The following is a 13,136-nucleotide window of genomic DNA, read 5'->3' as shown; positions in this document are numbered from 1 at the left end:
AATCCTGAAGACCCGCATGCAGGTGCTTCTAAGTCATTCAGATGTGGTATTTTGAATAATAATCTTTCTCTTCCTCTTCCTCTTCCTCCTCCTTAAAAAGAGAGGGGTGGGGGAGAGAATGACAGACTTACCAGTGAAAACCATTTTTAATTTGGGATTGATACAAAAGTGGGCCAAGTGCCATAGTTTGCCAAGTCATAGATTTGGGCCGCTGTTTTTCGAAGTGCAGCATGTATGTGCCCTGTGTGCAATTTTAGGGAGTGCACAGACATTTTTATATTAATAGGTATGTTAAATGGTAACATAGATTAGAAAAACTAGAGACCTGATGTGTCCAGAGCTCACTACCTGTACGGCTGTAGCCATCAGGGACCCTGCAGGAAACAGATGGCACTTTTCATTGGGTAATGGAGCTGAGTTTAATGTTTGAGTTCAGATCATTTTTGGTGGTATTCCATTTGGGAGTAATACAAAGCTTTCTACAAAATAATATTTGATTTATAAAGAGGTGGATTCCTTAAAAAAAATTTTTTTTTTAACGTTTACTTATTTTTGAGACAGAGAGAGACAGAGCATGAATGGGGGAGGGGCAGAGAGAGAGGGAGACACAGAATCGGAAGCAGGCTCCAGGCTCTGAGCCATCAGCCCAGAGCCTGACGCGGGGCTCGAACTCATGAACTGTGAGATCGTGACCCGAGCTGAAGTCGGATGCTCAAACGACTGAGCCACCCAGGTGCCCCTGGATTCCTTTAACAAACAATGTTATAAGTAACAATATGCATGCTACAAAGATACAGCAAAAACTCCCAAAGCAGGTGTGAGAATAGACTGGTTTGGATGTATTAGATGGTCCTGTGACTCTTTCCCAGCACTGGCATTCCTTGATGGTTTCTTATTTGGGGACCATCTTACACAGATGAAAACGTTTTCAAGAAGTGCCTCAAGAAATTTTGTCTAAGTTTATGGGAGGAAAGAGAACAGAGCCATTTTTAAGTGGAGTCCCAACTGATACATGGCAGGTGTGTCTCGTGACCTGTCTGCCCGTCTGCCTGGCCCCCGCTTCTCCTGGGGAGAACGGTTTCCTGGGTGGGAACCCCGTGGAGTCATAAATCATTCCCTGCACATTAGGTTTCCCTAACTGTGCTCCTGTGTAGGATTGCAGCGACACAGCCAGCTATTTAGCCCCAGGACAACAAATTAAGTCTATCAAAGTACAGAAATTCAGAGGCCGAGGCTTGCAAGTGCTTGCTTAATTCCTTCTGGTAATCACTGGGCTGGCGCAGGCAGGCTCTTCTCTCCTGGATGTGGGCCGCCCTCCTGGCCACATGCAAGGCTCATTTGTCTTCATACGCTTCTTCAGCGCTGCCGTAGGGTTGGGGACACATCCGTGGGAGGGTAGGGGCGGGCTGACACCTGCCTGCAGGGAGTTGTGTACCCAGGGCTTGTAAATGCCCCGGAGAGTAGCATGAACTCACCTGTCAGGTGTGCCTGGGCAGACAAAAGGCCGCCACCAAGCCTCGAGAGCATTCCGAACATTCAGTGCAGAAAGTATCCCGAAATTTGCTTCCCAGACAGTTTTCCTTCCAGCTCCCCAAGTTGGGCATGTCTTCTCCCTGCCTCACTGGTGATTTCTCTGTCCTGGGAGTGCACCTTGATGATCTTTGGAAATTCTTTGCTAGTGCTAAGAGACCTTCTTAATTTTTTACCGCCTGATGATCTTTTACTTCTGATTACCTACTAAAGCCTTCCTATTTTCTTGAGATCCTGCGCACAGAGAGGCATTTCCTGTCTCCTGTATCTTGAGTTAAAAGCTTTAAGTATGTCATTTAAACCAACAAATGCTGCGCTCTTCCTCGGCTTTATTATTCTGTGCCCTGTCACGATGAAGGATCTTTGCTGTGTGTTAAACCTGGAACTTATGTTTGCAGTGGAACAGAACAAGAAAAGACCCAGAGCTTGCAGGGAGGGTGTATTAAATAGGAGTCACTTTCACCTTGGTGAAACGCTCAAAGCAAAATGACTGTTACATATAATAAGTGGCTTGTGCAAGGAGGTGGAGCTCCTCTCACAACTGCAGCCGGAGCTACAATTATTGATTTCCGGGGCGGGGGGGAGAATTTTGACTTGAAGCGGAATTAAAGTACACGGAGAACATGCTGCTGTTGCACAGAACTTGTGTAGAGGTCCTGGAATCGGCCCAGGTGCCGTTAATAGAAAACCGTGCTGCGGTCTCTGGCGGATTGGGCTCTTCTTAGCTTTTATTATTTTTTAACGGCTTTATTGAATATATTTTAATACCATAAAGTTAATCCATTTAAAGTATAAATTCCGTGGTTTTGATTATATCCACAGAGTTAAGCAACCATTAGCACATTACGGAACATTTTATTCACCCCTACACGGAAACCCATATGCAGGAACAGTGACTCCGCATTCCCTCCTCCATCCTTAGCCCAGCCCTAGGCAACCAGTAATACACTTTCTGCCTTTATCTGAGACGTTTCATACAAATGGAAGAGCACAATACGTGGCCTCTTGTGCCCGGTTTCTTTCCCTTAGCATGGTGTTTTCAAGGTTCATCCATGTGGTGGCTGGCGTCAGTGCTTCACTCCTTCTAAGGGCTGAATAATATTCCATTGTATAGATATTCTGTGTTCTGTTTATTCATCATTTGATGGACATTTTGGTGGTTTAAGCATTTTGGGGCTATTCTCAGTCATGCTGCTGTGAACATTTGTGTACACATTTATCTTGGTTGTAGATCTAGGGATGAGTTGCCAGGTCATATGGTAAGTGTGTTGTTTTTTGAGGAATTTTCTTGGTTTTAAAAAAATTATGAAAATTTTTTTATTGTACGTTTCAGTGGCATTAAGTACATTCACAATGCTGTGCGGCCATCGCCACATTCCTCCTCCTAGGTTTTTAGGAAACGAGCAACACCATTTCTTGGCCCCCCGAAGAGAAGTAACTTTAACTTTGATTTGGCAAAGGGAGGGGGACAGATTAGTAAGAAGCCTAGTCACTGTTACTTCCTTTTGAGGGCTAGAACGGGTGAAGGGTCCTTGGCCCCAAACCGTAGGGTCTGTCTCTGCATGGGTGCTGCCGCTTTAAAAAATGTTGGTTAAGACCAGCAGCAGGGGAGGGTGTGTGTAACTTGAAGAAGCTGCCCAAGAACTGGGAGTAGGGGGCTAGAGAGGTGGGCTGCTGCCTGCATTCTTGGGGTGCCTCCCGGGTACCTCTCCAGGGCACACAGCAGGAGTACAAGAGGCTTATTTTCCTAGTGGATCAACAGGTCTACCTGGGCTCTGACAGGTGGCCTCAGGGAATCCTGAACGTAAGCGATCACGAGTTCTATTCACCGAGTCTCAGGAAAGTGTACCAATGTAGGGCCAAAATATATGCGTGTGTGTGTTTCCGGGGATCCATCATGGAACTAGAAGAGATCTTGGAGAAGCTTTGTGTAGGCCGTGGGCAGCAGAGCCCCGACATCCTTCTGCCCACGCCCTGGCAGGCCTGCCCCCTTGCTCTCTCGGGACCCCCTTGTGCTCGTCCATGACTCCAGCTTGCGTGTTGCTCACCCCCTGTCTGAGGAGTGCCTGCCTTCTTCCCTCAGCCTTGTCACGCCTTCACCTTGGCCGCTGCCTCCCCTGACCACTCCCTCCTGGGTCTGTTGCTCCGAAATTCCCCCATGCCTCCTTTCTCTGCTGCCCATTTGGAGAATGCCCTGTAGTGTTTGTATTGTATTCGTATGTTTCACCTCTTTTTTTTTTTTTTTTTTTAAATAATACGTCACTTGCTCACTGGCAAAGACTATTTTATTAAACTCTTAAGGTTCAGTTACTGGCAGACAGAAACATCGAATGACCAAAGTCAGGGTAGGTGCCACAGCCTACCCCCTCAGCTTGTTAACGAGATGATTCTTTTAAAATATTGACAAACCATGTAATTAAGAGCCGATTATTCACACATCAAACAATTGTTCACTTGAACTGGAGAATTTCTTAAATTAGCAGCTCCCCCTGGCTGCATTTATCTATTTGTGTAGCTCATTAGCTGTTTGGCAGAGAAATTTCAAAATGCCACGTAGGAACCAGTGCATTTGAAGAACAGTATGAAATGAAGAGGAAGTATTTCTGAAATATGTCACTTACTCAGAGACAGTCTCCCAGGAATGTATTTACGTTCAAAAGTGCATGATACATTTATGTGGGTAAATATATTTATTGTTGTTTTTAAACAATTGCATGAGCCTCACAGTAGTTTCCTCTTTGGAGAAGTGAGGAAACTAAGATTCAGAATGATTTGCCCCAACTCATTCACCTGGTCAGCATTTGAGCAGAGATTCAAACCAAAGTCTGTCTCCTTGGAAACCTCTGTGCCCTCATTCCTTTGCATGTCACTGTTAAGTGGGGGATCCTCCTCGTGTCTAATTAAAGTCTTGCTGTAATTACGTTATGGCCCATTGCCCTGGGGGACCTATTATAATCTCATGTAGCGTTTCAGTAGCATTAAACATAATGGAGCATCCAGGTGGGTCTAGAGTCGGATGCGCCAAGGTTTGCACCAAGGCTCCGCTTTATAACTACTTTACACAGCTGGCTTGCCCTAAGTGAAGGGGGTGTGACAGCTGTGTAAACTTCAAGGCCTGGTTTGAGTGTTAGATGAGGTTGTACACATACATACAGTGCCTTCCACGGGGGCGTCGGCACATGGTAGACGTTCAGCATGAACGTTAGCCATTCTTACTGTTGTTATTGCTTATGAGGGGTATGGCTGGCTTCAGACGCGTGTTTATTACTCCAGACTCAGAGGCAGAATTCAGAGGCTGGTGGGTGACAACTGGGAAGGGGGCGGGGGGGAGTGGCTGCCTGGAGCGTCACTTCTTCACGCCTGCCTTCAGTAGCCTGGCTCTTCCTCCCTCCCCCACTCTCCCCTCTCTTTCCTGCCCTGATCAGTGTTTCCTGTGACAGCCTGGGAGGATTTCTGCATCAGATGTTGGATTGGTCCCTTCCGACTCTTAGAACTCGTGATTTCATTTTTTGAATCTCGGGCATTAAAAAATAGATGTCCATGGCTCCTTGGAGGGCAGAACGTTTCTGGGAGAGGGAGAACGACCTTCCTCATAGGCTGGACGCTGCCTCATCTCTGTGCTTTCTCGGAACCACAGAGTGGAGATGTCCTTCCCACTCAGACACTGAAACAGTGTGTTTGGCGTAACAAGAGGACTTTTTAGTAAAGTGGCCGTGGGCTCTTTCTGTTGTCCTGGTCACTGCTGTTCGGAGCTTCTGTGCCTGCCCCGTGACCTGGGGATGAGGCATTCTCCCTGGAGCACCTTGTGAGCGTGGTGGGGCTTAGCTGGTTGGCTCCTTTCCCTCACAGGTGCCCTGCCTGGCCGTCCCATCAGCCCTTCAAGGTTTGACCTTCACCTTCCAGGCAGAGTCATCAGAGGGCGAGGGTCTCAAGCCTTCTACAAGATACCAATTCACCCTCAGAAGTGAGAACTCACTTCTGATTAATAACTCAGATTAATGTCTTAGTCCACACGGCGTTTTTTAATCGTTTACTTTTTCCCTTCGTCTCCTTGCCTCTTAGTTATTCTCAATCCTGGTTTGGGTACCCTGGAGGGTTCTCCAGGGATATGGTGACAAGGTTTTGCTCTCTTGTGAATATGTGCTTGTTTTCAGACACTGTACCTTTTGGTTTTTTTTGATAGAATTATTAAACCAGTTCACTTAAAAAAGAAAATCTATGGAACACTTTGCGGTCTGCAGTTTCACATGTAAGGCAGGCTTTCTCCACCCCAGTGCTCCCGAGCCTCTCTGTTGGAAGGCTGTCCGTGCGGCAGTCCTGGCCTCTGAGCAGTAGATGGCAACACCTGCTTCCCTCGGCTGTGGCCACCGGAAATGTCTCCAGGCACTGCCTGATGCCCCTTGGTGGGAGCAGAGTCACCCCTGCTTGAGAACTGCATCCCGCAACCTCTGACTGGCCCCCGCTAGCTTCTCCTGCCACCCCTCCTCTTCCCTTGGCATCACCAGGAGACACGGGCCGATGGGGAAGAGCGCCCTTCACTGGCCCGTTGCAGCGCAGAGCAAAGAAGGGGTTTGTGGCCTTTTCCCGGAGTATTTTGCATCTCAGAGGAAGGTTGAATCATCAAATTGTGAGCCCAGCGGTCTTTTCCTTGGTGCAGAATGGCTGGAGTAATTTTAGTTATCAAAGGATAGGGGGTAGGATAAATGTCTTGCTGTTACTTCCTTGACCATGTTTCCTTTAGAGTTTGTCATTTTTTCCCCCAGTAAGTTTTGTAGAACCACAGTGTGCGGTCTTTCGAACAGCATTTATGCTTAAATGCTATTGCCGTCTCAGGGAGTAGACAGAAACTGGTATAGGTCCCAAATACAGGCGGGATTAGGACGGACGTCGGAAATTGGAAGAAGAGGTGAGTTACTCACATTCTGAGATGGACGCTGGAATCTATTCTGCGAGTTTTCCTGGGGAGCTGCTGAGTAGCAGCTGTAAATCCCATGGTCACGGGTAGAAGACACCCCCCTACCGTTGAGGAGCTGGTAAGCCAGTGTGTGTTGTGCTCCCGTGGAGCTGTGGAAGTCAGGAAGTGTGGGTCCAGTGGAAACATAGGAGAACATAGTATTTTGGATGCCGGTACCCTCCAGATCTGCCCCTTGAGGGTATGTTGTTTCAGTTAATAAGGGTCTGATCATTTCTGGGTAGATCTGAAGTGCGGGGTTAAGGCTGGGAGGCCGAAGGAGAGAAGGGATCACTCCCATATTCCTGTGGTTCTCTCTGCGGGTTGCAGGTGCAGCTGGGACAGTCTGGACTGTTCTTGATGCGGTTCCTACAGTGCCCACGCAGCAGGCTCCCCAGGGACCAGGAGAGCCTCTGAGCTCAGTTCTGGATCCTTTCGTGATGCCCGGAAGCCTGCCCTGCTGGTTCTGGGGACACTGCAGGCTCCTTCCTGTACTTGCGGCTTTGGTTCCATCCTCCCTGTCTTTCCTGGAGCAGAAAAGTGGTTTCTGTTTAACTACTCAGCCTCTTAGCCTGTGCTCTCTTTTAACCGACAGAAATCTTATGCTGAAATTTGAAAACTATTCATGCCAAAGAAAACAATTAATTATGATTTGCTTTTTTCAACCACAGATGCTCCCCTTTCAGGATTCTGACAGCCCACACATCCGCTGGGGAACTGCCTTGGGCGTCCCATAGGTTGCTGGGCCTTCCCAGAGGAGCTCCGTTCTTGCCAGCATTCTCGGCGAGAGTCCGTGGACTTAACAGAAATCCCCCGATCGCCTTGAACTGTGCTGTCTGTAGCTTTGTTCCTTACAGTAACCATAACATCTGACCTTCCCGTGTGTAGTTGGGGCTCATCTTACTTCTGGTAATTTCATGCAGTTGCTTTAGGAAACCAGAAGCGTTCTTCCTCCAGTGAATATTTCGTCCATCCTTAGTTTTCAAAGAGGGATTTCCAGCGATAGACTTTAAGAAGTCAGAGATTTGGGTCCAGTAAAGGTCACTGCCGCCTCTCTGGTTTCTGAAACTGTATCTGGCGCCCAAGACATTTGTGGAATGAATGGAATAAAATCACATTCTCAGGCAAAGCAGGTACTTAAGTTGCCAAAGAGCTGGGGGTTGTGTCTCATAAATGGGAAAGCATTTTTAGTGGTTCATCAGTGTACTTAATGAAAAGACCTGATTCCCTTTGATGTGTAAATTACTCAGTGGAAGTATGTTTGCTGGTGTTTCCATGTTATTTTACGTACATATTTCCTGTCAGTGTGCCAGGTGCTCCCCGTTACCCAGAGCCACATGGTGTCATAGCCACACCCTTTCAGTGAAGCTTGTCAGGGGTGGTGTTGAAATGTTGCTTGCTGTGTTTATGACACAAGTGAAATTGAATCCTTAAGGTCTGAAGTGTATGTAGCATTCTCCTTCCTTGGTAAAAAGTGAGTCGCCGCATCTGTAGGAGTAGAATGGTCGGTTGGAACATTCTTGGATTAAAGAAAAGCAGTTATAATGAGTTTATTTGCTATGCATTCCAACCCCATTAATCCTGATGAGTTCGGCCTGGATTAACGTATGGCATGCTTTTCTTCCGGACTTCCAGCTTGAGCATTAACTGCTTGTATACCGTGCCAGGAGAATGGGAGCAGAGTGGGGATCCCCTTTAGGCTGCTTCATCATGCCCAAAGAAGCAGGAGAGGACCTTGTGTGATGTGAGCATATACCCAGCTTGGTGCTGTGTTCACTTGATTGGGCGGCCCATAAGGGAGCGGTTCTCAAGCTGTTCGGTCCCAGAACCGCCTTGTGCTCTTACAGACTATTGAGGACTCGAAGGAACTCTTGCTTATGTGGGTGGTATGTATCTACATTTATCATCTTACAAATTTGAGTTTGGATCAGCTTCAAATATTTACGTACTAATCCATCTAAAAATAACAATAAACCATTTTCTGTTAATGTACCATTTCTATGAAAAATAACTAGTTGCTAAATAATTTAATAGGAGTAGTGTCATTTTACATATTTACAAATCTCTTTAATGCTCAGCTTAATAGAAGGCAGCTTGATTGTTATGTCTAATTATGCATCAGTCGGTTTTGATGTCTGTTTTAGTTGAAATATATAAAGAAAATAGCCCTCAGGTAGATACTTGGAAAAGGATAGTAGCCTTTTTGGATAATTATGAGTGTTCTTTTTTTTTTTTTTTAATGTTTATTTATTTTTGAGAGAGAAAGACAGAGTGTGAGCGGGGGAGGGGCAGAGAGAGAGGGAGACACAGAATCCGAAGCGGGCTCCAGGCTCTGAGCTGTCCGCACAGAGCCCGACGCGGGGCTCGAACTTATGAACCTCGATATTATGACCTGAGCCGAAGTCAGACACTTAACCGACTGAGCCACCCAGGCGCCCCTGAGTGTTCTTTTTCAATACTGCACAAAAACTTGAAAGGAGGTAGTTGGTTCCACAGTGGAATCTAAAACCATATTGACAGGCTTTTTGTACTTGAAAATGTGTCTGTTTTGTACTTTTTTCAAAAATTCCGCTTTGTACTTTGAATCAGTCGTTTGTCCATGTTTCAGTGAAATACTGTCTTACTGAATTATGCAGATCTTCAAACGTTGACAGATTTCATCATGTAATTGTTTTCTAAAAATCGCATTTGTTAACATCACCACCAGTGTCATCAGGAAACTGTTTTAAGTTTTGGGAATCTTTTGAGTTCTTGCTGACGGATGCAAGTTTTCCAAAATTCTATTTTTTTTTTTTGTTTTTTTGTTTGAAAGCTCAAATTTTATCGTTGGCAACAAGCATTGTTAGTTATTTTCCTTCTAGCTTCTGCTCCTTTTATTTCAGAGTTTTATTCCTAAGATACAGATCCGATCATGGCTCTTGGCTGTCTCTCCCTTCCCGGAAGAACAAAGTGTAGTTTTCTTGGCTTGGCCACAAGGACTTGGATGAATTTGCCCCCATCTCCCAGCACTTTGATAGTTTCCAGCCTTGTTTCCAGCCTCTGTGTTTTTTTGTTTTTGTTTTTTCATTGGCTTAAAACAGCACACATTTATTGCCTGATGGTTCTGGATGGAGGTCAGAAGTCCGAAATACATCTCACCAGGCTCAAGTCAAGGTGGTGGCAGGGATGTGTTCCTTTCTGAGGACTCTTGAGAGACAGTCTAGTTCCTTGTCCCTCCCAGCCTGCCTGCCTTCCTTGGCTCCTGGTCCCCTGACACATTCAAAGCCAGCAGTGGCTGATGGTGTCTTTGTCACATTGCATCCCTCTGACACTGACTCTCCCGCCCCCTCTTCCACCTGGTGGACCCTCGTGACTACGTCAGGCTCGCCACAGGAAAATCTTCCCATCTCAAGGTCAGCTGATTAGCATCTTTATTCCTCTTGCAACCTTAATTCGTCCTTGCCATGTAACCTAACATATTCACCAATTCCTGGAATTGGGATTTGGATGTTTGGTGGGGGGACTGTATTATTCTGGCAGCCACATTCAAGCCTGTCTAGTTTCACAGTTAGTTCCTGCTGTGTATATGTTGGCTAGACTTGTCCTTTAGGGCTTCACTGCAAAGGCCTTTCCTCACGTCTTCAGGTGGGGCCAACCACTTTCTCTTCAGCCAAGACAGAGACTCACATATGAGCCACACCACCTCAGTGCCCTTGTCCCCAGTAAGGCATCTGTAGGTCAGTCTCCCCTCCGGGGCCGTGACCCTCTCAGTGCCCTTGTGGTACCTGGCATATGGTAGAGAAAGAGCAACACGCTGTCAATTTGGGGCATTTGATTATGGGCCGTGTTTTAGATGCCATCGACTGCATTTCAGTTTCTTCGGTGTGATAATGGCATTGCAGTTTTGCCGGAGACGTTGTTCTTAGGAGTTACCAAAATAGAGGTCAAGTGTCACGGTAGCTATTATAGCTCACTATCAAATGGTTCACGAGAAAAGTTTATATAAAAATAAAACGAACATGGCAAAATGAGAAATGTCGGTAAATGTAGATGAAGGGTATGTAAACGTTCCTTTCGTGTTTCTGTAGGTTTGCACATTTTGCAAATAGAAAGCGGAAAAGAACGAAGCCTTGAGTACAATGAGCGTACAAAAGGTGTGGGTCGGGATAGAGTAGGATCTCCGTGGCTGGAAATCTGGTTTGCTGCTGTGGAAGTTCCAAAACTCTGTTGATTAACGTCTTGACGTGCATCTTTGGTGTGATGATAATCCGCTCTGGGTTTCATTAGCGCAGATCACGTCAGGAGACTTTAATTAAACCTCTCCAGCTCCTGGGTGAGCGCGTGAGTGTGTGCAGAGTAGAAGTGGTAGGATTGAGGAGACAGAGGACTTTATATCAGCAGAGGTAACTTGCTTTCGGATGGGGGGGCTCCGGCCACTCGATCCCATTCCTTGTGGGACTGCAGGCCACTCCGCTAGGCTCATGGTGACAGCGTGCGTTCTACATTTAGAGCACCCTGGCCCATCCTGAAGTCTCCAGGGCAGGCGTACGTTTGTGCCCATCTGTCAGCCGGTCTAGAGAGTCTTTGGCAAGATGGCCACTCACAGGTGGAGTCTGTTTCCTGAGGGACCCAGATAAGACTTTCTGCCCCCGCCACTTTCAGTTCTCAGTGCGGTCGTCAGAGGTCGGGGGGGGGGGTGGATTCTCTCCCCACACGGCTTTGTGCCTTCCCATCTACCACCCATCTACCTTTGTGCCCTAGGTCTGTGGAGGGAGTCTGTCTGGGTGATGCTTGTTTGAGATTTGGTCCTCGTTGGTGGAGGTCACATGGTAAGATCTCTGGTTCGGAGGACATCTCGTCCAGTTTCGTCCCCTGCCCAGTGGTGCTTCACCATATGCGTGTTCAGTCCCCGTGAAGGGCCCCTTACCTGCCTGGCCTCTGATGCCACCTACCTTTGCTTGGTGTTATAGGTCGGGTGTCTTTTCTGACTCCGAGCTGAACAGAATCATCCCTCGCCTCACAGCCACAGGCATGGAGGTTCTGGGGCCCAGGTGGGTGGCGCCTAACGTCTCTTCTTTGCTTCCCAGGAGCCGGAGGTGCCCATCTCATCCCTCCTGAGACGTCTTTGCTCCAGGACCCAGGCGATCCTCGGGTGACGAGTTGACAAGTCCTCACATCCTGTTCCAGGTACAGTCTGCCCATCTGCACGCTGGCAGGGCGGTCTCTTGGGCACTAGAATGGATTGTCCGTTTAGACCTTCAGTTGGCTGTTGACTTTATAAATTAACTGACAGCTACACCCTGCGTCATCATCTTTTAAAGCTTACCTATCACTGCTCTGCCTCTTCAGAGCCCTTAGCAGTTCAGGCCCATCCCCTCGTCAGAAAACGCGAGTGCCCTTTCACTTTTGCGGGCTGATTAAATTTCTGCATTTCCTTGAGACAGAACTCCCAATACCCTGCCCAATGCGAGGCTTGGGAACTGGGCGGGGGAAAGACCGACATCCCAGGTGAAATCTATGTCCATCAGGGCAGCTGTGGAGAGAGGATCTGCCGAAGCCTGCCGCTCACTCCCGGTGTGGATGCAGGGCTGCTGCGTGGTGTGTAGCCCTTGGTGGCCCTCGCTCTGGGCAGCGGCCCCTGGCCTGTCCGTGCTGGTGTGCAGTGCCGTGACACTGATGGTTTGCACTGCGGTGCTGCCTTTGACTCTTGGAGCCTTGGTGCTTCTCGGGGTCAAGGGCTGGCTCCGGTTTCCTTCCTGCTCCAAGCCTTCCCTCCTGCTCCTATCTCTTTATTCCTCTGCTTTCCCCCCTTTTACCTAGGGATTCTCCCGTAGCTTATTCTTGGGTTCAGGTGCTGTAGAGATCTGCTATAGGCCAGTGCATTTCAGGCTGGGCCTTGGAGCCACAGAGTCCCGAGGGGGGGCCGAGGAGCCAGGCAGGGAGGGCGGGGTGGGGGCGGGGCAGGGCTAGCCAGCGGGGCTCAGTGGCTCCCATCTCTCCGTGTAAGAGAGGCTCCACTTTTATTTGATTCTTACATTTGGGTTTGGCAGATGTGGTTTGGGAAAGATGGGTTCCACTACTAAAATACTTGAAAGCTATTACTCCTGTTAGCTTTTGATTAAGGTAACAAGTTCACTGAGTATGGGCACTTCGTTGTTATTGTTGCTATTTTACGCATCATCAAAAGGAGGCAGTTTTTTCAGGTGTGTGTGTTTACAAAAGAACCTCCCCTGACTTCTCTCCCTCCCTCTCACATGCTTACTGTCCTTTGCGGCCATTCATATTCTTAATTCCAAAAATAGCTGTGTTAAGAACGCACACGTAGGGGCGCCTGGGTGGCTCAGTCAGTTAAGCGTCCGACTTCGGCTCAGGTCATGATCTCATGGTTTGTGAGTTCAAGCCCTGTGTCGGGCTCTGTGCTGTCAGCGCAGAGCCTGGAGCCTGCTTTGAGTTCTGTGTCTCCCTCTCTGTCTGCCCCTCCCCACCCCCCAAAAATGAATAAACATTAAAAAAAATTTTTCTTTTAATGTTGAAAAAAAAGAATGCACACATAATCAGGGTCAGCAGCCCATGCTATCCTTCATCAGAGGAACTTTGTGGGGGATATGGCCAGCGGCCCCTGCCACAGGTAGGCGTCTTTGAGCAGTGACCTTGAAATAAGAAGGAGGGGCCAGAC

The 13,136-nt window shown here is 47.7% G+C and overlaps 1 protein-coding gene across 11 annotated transcripts in view; it reads left to right on the top strand.

Annotated features, from left to right (window-relative positions):
- SLC7A1 (solute carrier family 7 member 1) overlaps positions 1–13,136 on the top strand; it is an 80,719-nt gene that overhangs the window by 26,923 nt on the left and 40,660 nt on the right. For 7 of the 11 annotated variants that reach the window (XM_042942961.1, XM_042942411.1, XM_042942655.1 and 4 more), the window contains one exon: positions 11,548–11,647. The gene's annotated coding sequence lies outside the window, so the exon portion shown is untranslated. Of the gene's footprint in view, positions 1–9,596; positions 9,874–11,221; positions 11,290–11,547; positions 11,648–13,136 lie in introns of those variants that run through there. The other 4 variants (XM_042942569.1, XM_042942490.1, XM_042942885.1 and 1 more) reach the window with 3 other exon arrangements.

This window comes from Panthera leo, chromosome A1 (genome assembly GCF_018350215.1).
Source record: "Panthera leo isolate Ple1 chromosome A1, P.leo_Ple1_pat1.1, whole genome shotgun sequence".
In the NCBI taxonomy this organism is placed as follows: domain Eukaryota; kingdom Metazoa; phylum Chordata; class Mammalia; order Carnivora; family Felidae; genus Panthera; species Panthera leo.
Note: the sequence above shows the minus strand (reverse complement) of the source record. Positions and strands in the feature narration are given on the sequence as shown.